Source organism: Panthera pardus, unplaced genomic scaffold, assembly GCF_024362965.1.
Source record: "Panthera pardus isolate Hobbes unplaced genomic scaffold, ASM2436296v1 HiC_scaffold_6, whole genome shotgun sequence".
Classification (NCBI taxonomy): Eukaryota; Metazoa; Chordata; class Mammalia; order Carnivora; family Felidae; genus Panthera; species Panthera pardus.
Genome location: NW_026526991.1, coordinates 5,798,057 through 5,810,664, shown reverse-complemented (window position 1 = coordinate 5,810,664; position 12,608 = coordinate 5,798,057).

Here is a 12,608-nt window from a genome sequence, read left to right as displayed (position 1 = left end):
CTTGTAAACCCCTGGCCCTTCCCCGGGGCCTGGGGTCAGTGGCTGTGGCTCGCCACTGAAGAAGGAGGGGGAGAAATCGAAGCGATGCTTTGGTCAAAGTTTGTCCCGGAAACGAAATGTCAGGTCATAAGCGACCCAGGCAAACGTGTGAAATGCTCGCGTGGAGGCCAGGTGAGCAGGCGGCCTGGAGTGCGGGCAGGCGGGCAGGGGTTGACCTGTCCCGCTTTCCAAGTCCCTGCGTCCCGCCAGGGCCCAGCATGGGCCCGGCGCTCCCTAACGACTCCTCCATGCAGGAACCACCGGAGGGCAGGGCTCAGCCGGATCTGGGTCCGCGTCCTGGCTCTGCCCCAGGGAGCTGTGCGATCCTGGGGGGTCGTTCACGTCCCTGACCCTCGGCTTCCTCATCTCTTAAGTGGAAGGGTAATGAGTGCTTTGCAAGTGTTGAGACGAGCAGAGAAGGACTCCTGTCCGGCATAGCGCCTGGCGTGGGGCGGTGCTCAGCCTTTACTGCTGCTGTCCAGTGCCCTGGGGGCTCCTGGGCACTCTCTGGTCTGTCCGGAAGCCTCGAGTGGCTCTGGACCTTGGAAGCGGCACCAAGGAGGCCTCTTTGGCGCCTTGTTATGATCCCCATCCCCTTATAGACTCCTTTCCTGGCTTCTTGGCCTCCGAGCATCCAGGGGCAGTTTGATTGCTCCTAGAGACGCTGGGCTCACTACTTGAAGCCGTTGCCCGAGCTCTCATTGTGGGGTTCAGGCTGGAGAAAGATCTTTCTCGTCTACCTCCCTCGTCTTTCTCTCTGCTGCGTCACCTGGTCACCTGGACCGTCCACCTAGGGAGTGGGTGCCTCGGTTTGGAACACGGTTAAAGCAGGAAGATGGACACAGGGAAGTCGGCGAGGAACGAGATCCTGCCGCTTCTCGCTCCGTTGCCTTTAAAAGCTGGTCTCGGTGTTTCTGGGGTGCGGTTGCCTCTTTGTCCCTCCACCCTCTGCCCCGCAATCTCCACCTCACCCTCCAGGAACGGCCGCAGTTCGGGCCACATCTGAGAGGCGCTCCCTGCCTCCGTGCCTGCCAGCCAGCACCTCACTGTGGCATTGGGCTGGAGCAGGTACGGGATGGGGCAGCACCCGCCAGTGGGCATCGTCTGGCCCTGGAGCCTGGCTGGGCCTTAGCCCCAGCTGTTCCCTGTAGCAGTGGCATCCCCGTCCTGGCTCCCGCAGACGCTGGGCCGTGGAGGTGACCGCTGCCCCCGCCCCCGGCTTCCCACAGCTGCTTCCTGCCCTTCTGCTGCAGGAACCCAGCCCTCCGGGGCTCCCCCAGGACAGGCGTGACCCTGCTCCAGGGGCCCAAGGGACCCTTGTCTGTGGCCCTATTGGAAGCCCTGGAGCGCCCTGGCCTCCTCGCGGGTCCTGTGGGACATCGGCTGAGCCAGAGGGGTCCCGCGTTCGCCCTGGGCTCCTGCTGGCGGCTCCTGGGTGGAAGGACTTCTGTCTGGCTCAGCCAGCAAGGGCCCAGGACAGACTCAGTCCCAGCTCACGGAATTCTCATAACGGGAACCTCTCAGCTCAGTTTGTGACCCATAATAAACGCTCAGAAAATATATTTTCAACAACTGTGTGCATGTAATTACAGGTTTCTGGTGCCCATCTCTCCTCCAGAGCCTGACGGTAACTTGGCGAGAGGGTTTTGTCTGATTTATTTGTCAGCCCCCAGCCCCCGCCCCACCCCCGGCCGGGCTCCAACACCGAGGGCACCAGGGACACGGGGCCAGTGACTGAGTGTGGGAGTGAGAGAACAGATGGGCGACCCAAGCCTCCCCCGAGCTGGGGCCTGGCTCCCCGGCCACAGTGCTTGGCCTCCCGGAGCTGGCGGGGCTCTCTGGCCTCTGCCCTTCTGAAGAGCTAGGCGGCCCCTCGATGGGGCCCTGGGCCTCCGAAATAGGACGAGCTTCTGAGACACGAGGATCTTGACACACCCCCTTCTCTCCCCAGCCTCCAAACCGCGTGGCCGGTGGAGGGAACATATAATTTGAAAAAGGCTCCTCTAGTTACATGGAAACTCCTGCCAGGCACAGGGAAATAAATAAGTCGCTGACGAAGTCCAGGAGCCCAGTGCATTTGATCCGCTGCTGCTCTGGGAAGAGGCCGGAGCGGCCCCGGACCAGGGAACAGCCCGTCCCCCTGAATCGGGCCAGCCCGGGGGGATGGGCTGTGAGAGGAGATCGTGCAGTGGCCCGTCCCTGCTGGTGCCCGCCGTCCCCGCGTTCTCTCGTGACCCCCCGTCGTCTCCATTTACAGGTTAGGAAGCCGCTGGCCAAGGCCACGGACCCGGCTCTGCGGGCTTCTCAGGCAAGCAGGCCTCCCAGCCTCCCAGCCTCAGCCCCAGCCAGGCTCCGGGGAACCGGCGAGAGGCCCTCGGGCAAACCTCATCCTCGTGGGGGTCGGAGGGCCAGCGCTGGGGCAGGGCAGGCCTCCTCCCAGCTTCAGATCCGCAACGGCACCGGTGACGACAGACCCCTCTGGACTGGGGGTGGGGTGGGGGGTGGGGAGGTTGGGGGGGCAGGGGAGTGGCCCTCTGAAAGTGGGGGAAGGTGAACTTCGCGCTGGCTGGAGGCCAAGTCCGCCGTGCGGTTCAGGAAGTGAGCTGCCCCGGTAATTCCCGGTCTGGAAGCCCTTCACGCTGTTCCTCAGGGCGTTATTTGTAGCCACACGAGTGCCCCACGAAAGTGGACCAGTGGACGGTGAACTGGTGAGGCCTCCTCCCTCCGCAACGCGTTTCAAGGATGTTGGGAAACGCCGAGGCCAACAGATGAAGTTTAGAGCCCCCCCCGGGACGCCCGGGTGAGGAAGGATGGGCCATCAGGGGCGAGCGCTGCACCCCTACCGTCCGGGAAGTTCCTGTTCTTCCTGGTTTTTCGAGTTAGCGTTTCCCAACGCCTGGTAACGAGCGCGTGATGCTCCGATAGTGGGAGGATCGGAGCGAGCGCGTTACTCCGTGGACCGAGGGCGGCCACCCAGGGGATGAAAAGAACCGGGTCCTGCGTCGTGTCCAAAATTAGCGAGAAGCAAGTTAAGGACGCCGCGGCCTCCGGCCCAAGCCCCATGCTGAGGACGGAGTCACGACCCGCAGCTGACGTTCTGCAATGGTCTCCTGGTCACGCTCGGGGTCTGCGTCTCCCCCAGGAGCCTGAGACTCTTCCTTCCCTGCCCCCCCGGGGCCGCTCCGTTCACACCACCAGCCTCTCTGGCTCCCAGATGCTGCTGCCGAAGCTTAGGGGCCTGGGTGGGGCAGGTGAGCGGATCGCAGACAATTACATCGTCGTCGCTGTTTCTATTTCGCCCTTAGACCCTGGTCACCTCGAAGTTTAGAAGAAAGCACCGGGATTCCTCCAAAGCCGACCCTCAGAGCGTGTGCCTTCTGGGGTCTTCAATGTGGCTCAGGCGCTAAGACCTTAATCTCCAGCCCTCGGGTTTGGTCTCATCGATGGCCTGCTTTCCCTGTCCTCAGGCACTGCAAGGTTCCAGCACCTGCTGTTGGTGCTGTGTGCTCCCCCTTAGCCGGACACCTCCTTGTTACCTCCAGTTTCCCATGAAGAAGCATCTCCTGCGGGCAGCCCTCCCCTCCCCTCGATGGCAGGTGCCGCCCTTGCTGGCATCGGCTACATTTGCCTCTGGGCCTCGTCTCGGTGGGAAGGAGTGACCTTCATGCGCTGAAGGCGTCCGGCGCCACGAGCCCTCGGTTCGGCTGCTTGTTGTGTCTTCGTCGCGGGACGCAGCGCCACGCGCACAGTAGGCGCTCAAGGAGCCTCTGCAGGACGAGCCCTGGGAGCAAATGAAAATGAGCTTTGGCACCACGGGTGGGTCCCCAGGGGCACATCCAGGTGGATGCTGACACCTGCAGGGCTCCTCTCGAAGGGATTCTTGGATTTTGTAGATGAGTGATGGGCAGTTCCCGTCAAGGGATCCTGGCTCCCGACTGAGCCACTCGGTTTGGGGGGGCCTCCGTTAGCCTTTCTGTGAAATGGGCACGACGAACCTTACTTCTCCCACAGCCTTCCTCCGGTGTCCCTCCTTTACTCACGAGCGATTACAACATTCACAAGGCTTCTGACCCCGGATGTGTGGGTTCCCCCCCCCCGCACCCCATCACGCAACTTGGTGACATCAGCTGGGCGTCCTACAATCTCACTCGATTCTGACACCACCTCCCTGGAGGCAGCATCAGACGTCACAGGTGAAGGGCTCAGTCCCACAAGACTGCCCCCCACTTCAGGTGCCGGTGGCAAGCAGGAGGTCCCCAGGGTACCCCCAGCTTCTGTCTCGACTTGGTTACAAGCGGGAGGTTGCCAGGACCTCGTCCCCCTTGGATTTGGTCATGTGCTAGAACAGCGCACGCAACTCAGGGAAGCACTTACTTCCGTTTACCAGTTTATTAAAGGCTATGCTAAGGACACAGATGGACAGAACAGCCAGGTAAAGAGGTACATAGAGCGAGGTCAGGGAGGGTCCCCGGTGCAGGAGCTCCTGCCCCTGTAGAATTGGGGTGCACCACCCTCCCGGTACATGGATGCGTTCACCGTCCCGGAAGCTCCCCAAACCCTCTACTATTGGGGTTCCATGGAGGCCTCCTCATGGAGGCGCCATCAGCCAGCCCCTCTCTGGAGGGTGGGGAGGGGCTGAATGTTCCAGGCCTCCAACCGTGGCGTGGTCTTCCCGGTGGCCAACCCCACCCAGGAGTCCACCCAGAACGAGACACGCTCCTGGTGTTTTTATCCCTCAGGAATTTACAACGGCTTCAGGAGTTCTGTGCCAGGAATCAGGGGTACAGAGCACCAACTACTTCCTAACATCTCACATCTACTGCAGAAGGTGGGGGCGAGGTCTACTCTGAGAGCAGACGGGGGTGGCTGGTCTGTGGTTTGAAGCAGCCAGGGTGCCTTGCGGCCGGACGGCGGTGGGGGGCCTTTGTGTGTGTGCACCTGCACTCGTGCAGAGGGGATGTTAAGTATCCAGGAGGATCCGGCCTGATGAGCCCACTCGGCAGCGTGTCTGTCTTCTCTCCTCCTCTCCGGGTCTTTGTCTGCCCCTGGCTTAGCAGAGAGGGCGGGCCCAGGCCCTCCCCAGGCCAGCCCCTTGGCACCACTTGTCTTAGAGCAGGGTTGGCCTGTCTGCTCTGAGGATGCTCCCATGGGTCCTGTTCTCACTGCTTGTGCCCCTAGCAAGGGAGCCTTGGCCGGGCTGTAAAATCCAGGGCAAAGAGTGGTGCTGACTCTTACCCTCCTTCATGTAGCTCATCTGGCCTGACCGTCCCCTCCCAACACCCTTGTCCAACCTGGAGCCATTGGATCCAGAAAAGAGAGAGAAGATACAGGAGTGAATTGAATTCCGTTGTCCCAAAACTGTCACTGGAAGAACTTTCTAGGCTGCTGAAAACCCATCCATCCATCCATCCCTCCCTCCATCCACCCTTCTATCCACCCATCCACTCATCTACCCATGGGTCCATCCATCCATTCATACATCCTTCCTTTCTTCCTTCCATCCATCCATCCCTCCATCCATCCCTCCCTCCATTCACTCTTTTATCCACCCATCCGCTCATCTACCCATGGGCCCATCCATCCATCCATCCATCCATCCATCCTTTTTTCCATCCATCCATCCCTTCATTCATCCATCCCTCCATCCACCCTTCTATTCACCCATCCGCTCATCTACCCATGGGTCCATCCATCCATCCATCCATCCATCCTTCAATCCATCGCTCCATCCATCCCTCCATTCACCCATCCCTCTATCCACCCTTCTATTCACCCATCCGCTCATCTACCCATGGGTCCATCCATCCATCCATCCATCCATCCTTCCTTCCATCCATCCCTCCATTCGCCCATCCATCCTTCCTTCCATCCATCCCTCCATTCACCCATCCCTCCATCCACCCTTCTATCCACCTATCGGCTCATCTACCCATGGGTCCATCCTTCCATCCATCCTTCCTTTCTTCCTTCCATCCATCCATCCATCCCTCCATCCATCCCTCCATTCACCCACTCTTCTATCCACCCATCCGCTCATCTATCCATGGGTCCATCCATCCATCCATCCATCCATCCTTTTTTCCATCCATCCATCCCTTCATTCATCCATCCCTCCATCCACCCTTCTATTCACCCATCCGCTCATCTACCCATGGGTCCATCCATCCATCCATCCATCCTTCCATCCATCCCTCCATTCACCCATCCTTCCATCCACCCTTCTATCCACCTATCCGCTCATCTACCCATGGGTCCATCCATCCATCCATCTTTCCTTTCTTCCTTCCATCCATCCATCCATCCCTCCATCCCTCCCTCCCTCCATTCACCCTTCTATCCACCCATCCGCTCATCTATCCATGGGTCCATCCATCCATTCATACATCCTTCCTTCCATCCATCCATCCCTTCATTCATCCATCCCTCCATCCACCCTTCTATTCACCCATCCGCTCACCTATCCATGGGTCTATCCATCCATCCATCCATCCATCCATCCATCCTTCAATCCATCGCTCCATCCATCCCTCCATTCACCCATCCCTCTATCCACCCTTCTATTCACCCATCCGCTCATCTACCCATGGGTCCATCCATCCATCCATCCATCCATCCATCCTTCCATCCATCCCTCCATTCGCCCATCCATCCTTCCTTCCATCCATCCCTCCATTCACCCATCCCTCCATCCACCGTTCTATCCACCTATCCGCTCATCTACCCATGGGTCCATCCATCCATCCATCCTTCCTTTCTTCCTTCCATCCATCCATCCCTCCATCCATCCCTCCCTCCACCCACTCTTCTATCCACCCATCCGCTCATCTATCCATGGGTCCATCCATCCATCCATCCATCCATCCATCCATCCATCCTTCTTTCCATCCATCCATCCCTTCATTCATCCATCCCTCCATCCACCCTTCTATTCACCCATCTGCTCATCTACCCATGGGTCCATCCATCCATCCATCCATCCATCCATCCATCCCTCCATTCACCCATCCTTCCATCCACCCTTCTATCCACCTATCCGCTCATCTACCCATGGGTCCATCCATCCATCCATCCTTCCTTTCTTCCTTCCATCCATCCATCCCTCCATCCCTCCCTCCCTCCATTCACCCTTTTATCCACCCATCCGCTCACCTATCCATGGGTCCATCCATCCATCCATCCATCCTTCCTTCCATCCATCCATCCCTTCATTCATCCATCCCTCCATCCACCCTTCTATTCACCCATCCGCTCATCTACCCATGGGTCCATCCATCCATCCATCCATCCATCCATCCTTCAATCCATCGCTCCATCCATCCTTCCATTCACCCATCCCTCTATCCACCCTTTTATTCACCCATCCGCTCATCTACCCATGGGTCCATCCATCCATCCATCCATCCATCCATCCATCCTTCTTTCCATCCATCCATCCCTTCATTCATCCATCACTCCATCCACCCTTCTATTCACCCATCCGCTCATCTACCCATGGGTCCATCCATCCATCCATCCTTCCTTTCTTTCTTCCATCCATCCATCCATCCATCCATCCCTCCATCCATCCCTCCCTCCACCCACTCTTCTATCCACCCATCTGCTCATCCTTCCTTCCTTCCTTCCTTCCATCCATCCCTCCATTCATCCATCCCTCCATCCACCCTTCTAACCACCCATCCACTCGTCTACCCATGGGTCCATCCATCCATCCATCCTTCCATCCATACATCCATCCATAATCCATTTGCCTATCCATCCATCATCCATCCATCCTTCTATCCACCCATCCACTCACCTACCCATGGGTCCATCCATCCATCCATCCATCCACTTTTCCACCCATCACTGCTCCTTGTCTGATTCCTGCTCTGTGGAGCCCCTACTGAGTGCTATGGACACAGGGGTAGCCAGTCTGGTCTTTGACTTTGGGGAATTCACAGTGGGATGGGAGAGACGGAAGCAGATAGGGACAACCTCAACGCTAGGTAATGAGTGCTGTGATGAGGGTGTCCAGCAAGGCTGGGATGTGGCTTCCTGGACTTTCTGGAGGGGTGGAGGATATGCCTTGGGGATTTGAGTGGGAGGCAAAGCAGGAGAGGCTGTGGGGCCAGGCTTACTTTTCCATATGAATTTAGGGATCGACTTCTGCAAAACAGGCAGCTAGGATTTTGGTGGAGTGGAGGGCCTTCCTGTGGAGGGCAATGGGGAGCCATGGGAGAGTCTTGAGCAGGTCAGTGACAGGGTCAGACTCGGGTTTCCCTTAGACTGATCTCAGTGTGGAGAATGGATTTGCAGGGGTGGGTCAGGTTCAACGAGATGCAAGGAGAGGAAGTAGGGATTGGGGGTGGTTGAGGGACAGGGAGCCATGGGGTTGGGGTGGGCAGAAAAGTCAGGGCCTGGGGCTGCTTAGCTGTGTAGAGAAGGAGGGGGTCACCTCTTCCGCATACCCAGCCTCCACTTCCTAGCCCTGCCTCTCCTTTCCTGGCCCTCCCCCCTTTCCATGAGGGCCTCCAATGGGCAATTTCCCAGTCCTTTGGAGCCTAGCTTTAAGCAGACCCACCCACTGGAGCTGGAAGGGCCTTGTACATCTATGCAGGCGTGAGCCCCACCCTGCAGATGGGAACACTGAGGCCTCATACAGTTATCCCCCCATCCCCTGCGAGTTCTGCTCTTGGGACCTCAGCTTGGCCCTTGCCGGTCGGTCCCTGTGCCTTCCCCCTAGGACCTGAGACCAAACTGCCCGCAAGCACACGGCTCATTGGACGGAGAACTGAGACATTATTGTGACTTGGGCATTCCAGAAATTTCTTGTCCAGGGAAATAAAGTTGCAAAGCACTTTATTGTTTCAGAAGCTTCCAGAAAATCCATTTATCTGAGCAACTGCTCACTCAGGTGAGCAAACTCCTCGGCACGAAATGACCGTTGGCTCACCACCAGGTGCTTGGACACCCAGCCCTTTGCTGTGCCCACCAACACCATTCCGCTGTATCAGGAGTAGGCTGATACCCGTGCCCGCCAGTCTCCACTCGGACAGACCCCAACCTCGCAAAGACCCCCCGGCCCCCGCTCCTGTAATCTCTGCTTGATTACACTTCTTAACCTCATGCCTAAACAAATATTTTAAAGCAATAGACTTTACTCTTTAGAGCAGTTTCACGTCCACAGCCAAACTGAGTTAGAAAGTACAGAGATTTCCCACATACCTGCGGCCGCCATGCACGGCCTCCCCCGTGGTCCACACCCCCCACCACAGTGGGGCATCTGTTCCAATTTTGTGAGCCTGCGTGGACACGTCGTTGTCATGTAGATTCCACAGTCGACGTTAGACTCCCTTCTCGGTGTTGCACATCCTATGGGTTTGGACAAATAAATGTACAGGGACACGTACCCACTGTTGGGAGTGTCCCCACTGCCCTAAAACTCCTCCCTCCTCCCCTCCCCCGGTAACCACGGGTCTCCTTACTCCAGAACCACGGGTTCTGCCTTCTCCAGATGTCATAGGGTTGCACTCATGCAGCTTGTGGCCTTTTCAGACTTTGCTTTCACATCGTGCGTTTAAGGTCCCTCCGTGGCTTTTCGTGGCTTGGTAGCTCACGTCTCTTGTTGCCAAATAGTTGTCCGGATGCAACGGTTCATTTGCCTGTCTATCTGCTGAGGGATGTCAAGGTGACCTCCGGCCGGTCGGCCCTTTATTGTGGCCGATCACGGAGGTGAGCTTTCGCCTCTGCGAGGCCCTGGACAGGAGATGAATGGTCTCTGTGGCCCTGGGCCAGTCGGGAAGTGACACGGAAGTGACGAGAGAATGAGCCCCGGGTTGGGCTTCCTGGGTGGTCCCGAAAATCCTCAGCAGGACTGGGGAGCCCAAAGCAGGGGTCACGGTGGGGCTGCCCCTGAAGGCTGTTGAGGGCAGGCGGGTTGTAGTGCTGTGCTCAGGGACTTCCTTACCTCCCCCTCACCTCCACGCCCTTGCCCTGGGGGGCATTAACTTGGGCGCCTCTGGGAGCAGAGAAGCTGCTAATCATCGCCCTGTCCCCCAACAGGCTGCTGCATAGCCAGACGCAGCCTAGGTGCTCAGCGGGGCCGGGGTCTGGGGGGCTGGTTTCTGAGGCCAAGCCTCTGCGAAACGCCGTGTAAACATTATCTTGTTTGATCCAAGAGGTGGGAACCTCCCCACTGTCCAACAGGCTGAACGGAGGCGCAAGCAGGTGGATGGGGTTGTTCGGTCTCAGCGCAGAAAGGGGGCCAGGCCGCGATTAGAATCTGGGTCTGAAGGCAAAAGTCCCCTCTGAAGCACCGATCCCTCTGCCCGCCGCCCCTCCTTACATCATTCGCCACCTGCACGTTGAAGAGGCGGGACCAGAGATCCATTGCCGCTTCTGAAGACCACCCCCCAGCTCCCGGGCACCAGTGGGCTTTCCTGGGGGCCCACTCAGCCTATGCTGGCCCTAGCCCGTCTACACAGCGTAGGCTCCTGGTGGAAAAGGGGATCGGAAGCTGAGTTTGCAAGCCCTGGACAGAGGGTGAGGACGGTCCGCTTGGGGGAAGGACCAGATGTCGATGCTGGGGTCCAACGCCCGACAGCCTCTGGAGGGCAACCTGAGGAGGGGTCGTCTGGCCATGGCTTGGGGGACTCTGGGAGGAGTTTTGGCTCTTGGAGGCCCAGCTGGGGGTCCGGGGTCCCTGCCACTCACCAGCTGCATGACCTCGTTCCCTTCCCCTCCGTTCCTCATCCACAGCGCGAACAGCTACTTGGAGAGTGGTGCGGGGAGGGTGGCATGGCTGTCTCTGCCCTGGCGCTCCGTCCCCACCCACCCGATGTCCCAGTTTCCATCTACATTGCTGGGCCCCACCCTTCCGCCTCCCCAGGTTGGTGTGCCGCCTTCTCCCCATCGGCCACCAGATGGCAGCCGAGCTCCACAGATCCCACGTCGGGGCGTCCGGCCTCGGGGACTGGAGGGCTGACCACCCATCCAGGGGGCTCCTCAGGACCGGGGCCTGGGCGTAGGGCCCTTCGGGGCCGGAGCTAGAGCACCCACACCTGCAGCCTCTCAGCGTCCCGGACAGTTCACCGGTCAGTGCATCAGTAAAGCCTTCCTGCTGTGTGCCTGGCTTTGCGCGGGGAGCCGGAACGCCATGGCACTGGGACGCCAGCTCAGATCCCAATGGGACAGAGGCCCGCGGGGTGAGCGAGCCTAGAGGAGGCGCTAGCTCAGCCTGGCAGCCAGGGAAGGCGTCCAGGCGCTCTGACGTTGTCCTGGAGCTCAGGCGCATGGAGGGGGACCAGCGGGGACAGCTGCCCCTGTGGGGACCACGGGCATTACAGGGCCAGGCCCAGCTCACCCACCAGCCCCGGGGCGAGGGCGGCATCCACCAGCTCAAGGGCAGGACACGACGGCCAAGGCCCAGTGCAAAGTGAAAGTGAGGGGCCCTTGCTCAAAACGGTTAAATTTAAAGTTGGTGACAGCACAGTGCGAGAGCAAGCTCTGGGCTTTAGGAGCGTGGGGCCCCGCCCCCAGAGTCCCAGGCCGGGTTCGGACCCAGTAGCTGTGTGGCCTCGGGCTGCTGTCCCCGGGGCGGGGGCCCTGGTCTCCCTGCAGGAGTGGGAAGGACTCCAGGCAGGACACAAGGCTGGCCAGATGCCCACAGGCAGATGTTAGACAAACAACAGCAGGGAGAAACCGTGCGGCCTTCCTCAAACAGACGCTAACGACTTCCTCCCTTCACTCCGAGAACGCTGCCGGCCCGGAACCCCCGCCAACAGATTTTCCCGGCTGGGCTGCGGGGGCCGAGTGTCGGCCCGTCTCGCCTACGGGCTCTACTGCGCCCAGGTTCCCGCCCGGGCTGCCTTGTGAAGGTCACTGCGGCCAGCAGGGGGCGCCGCAGCCCCATTCGCGATGCCGGGAGTCGGGGCACCAGGCTCCAGGTGGCAGCCGCCCGCCCGCGCTAAGGGGGTCTGGGGACAGCGGCGCCTTCAGGGCCCCCACATCCCGCTGGGGCCCCTGCTCTCCCTGCGCCCCCCACTCTCTCTGCAGTTTCCCCGGGTGGGACAGGCCTGAAAGGGCCCTGGGAGGCATGGAGCCCCACTCATTTGTGGGTTCCCAGGGCCGGCCTTCTGGGCGACGCCTGGAGACGAGCTGGGGTGCCGTTGGGCGTGAGCCCTGGTGGGGGCTGTGTGGGAGGGGTCTGGCGGTGGGGGCGATCATTCCGGAGCGGTGCCGGGCCCTCCTGTCCCACTCCCTGGCTTGCTTCACACACCCTCCTGCCGTCCTGCACCCACCGGCCACCTTCCCACCCTCCCCGGGGGCGCAGCGTGGGCAGGAGCCGGGCTCGGACCGCACAGAGGCCCTACCACCACCCAGGCTCCGCGTGTCAGTGTCCCGGGGCTGCCACGACCGATTGCCCCACACCGGGAGGCTTCAAACGATAGAAATTCTTTCTCTCACACCCGGGAGGCCCGAAGTCCAGGATCAGGGGGTGGGCAGGGCCACGCTGTCCCTTGAGACTCTAGGCGTGGATCCTTCCTGTCCCCTCCAGCTCTGGGTGGCTCGGGCGATCCGGGCTTTGCTCC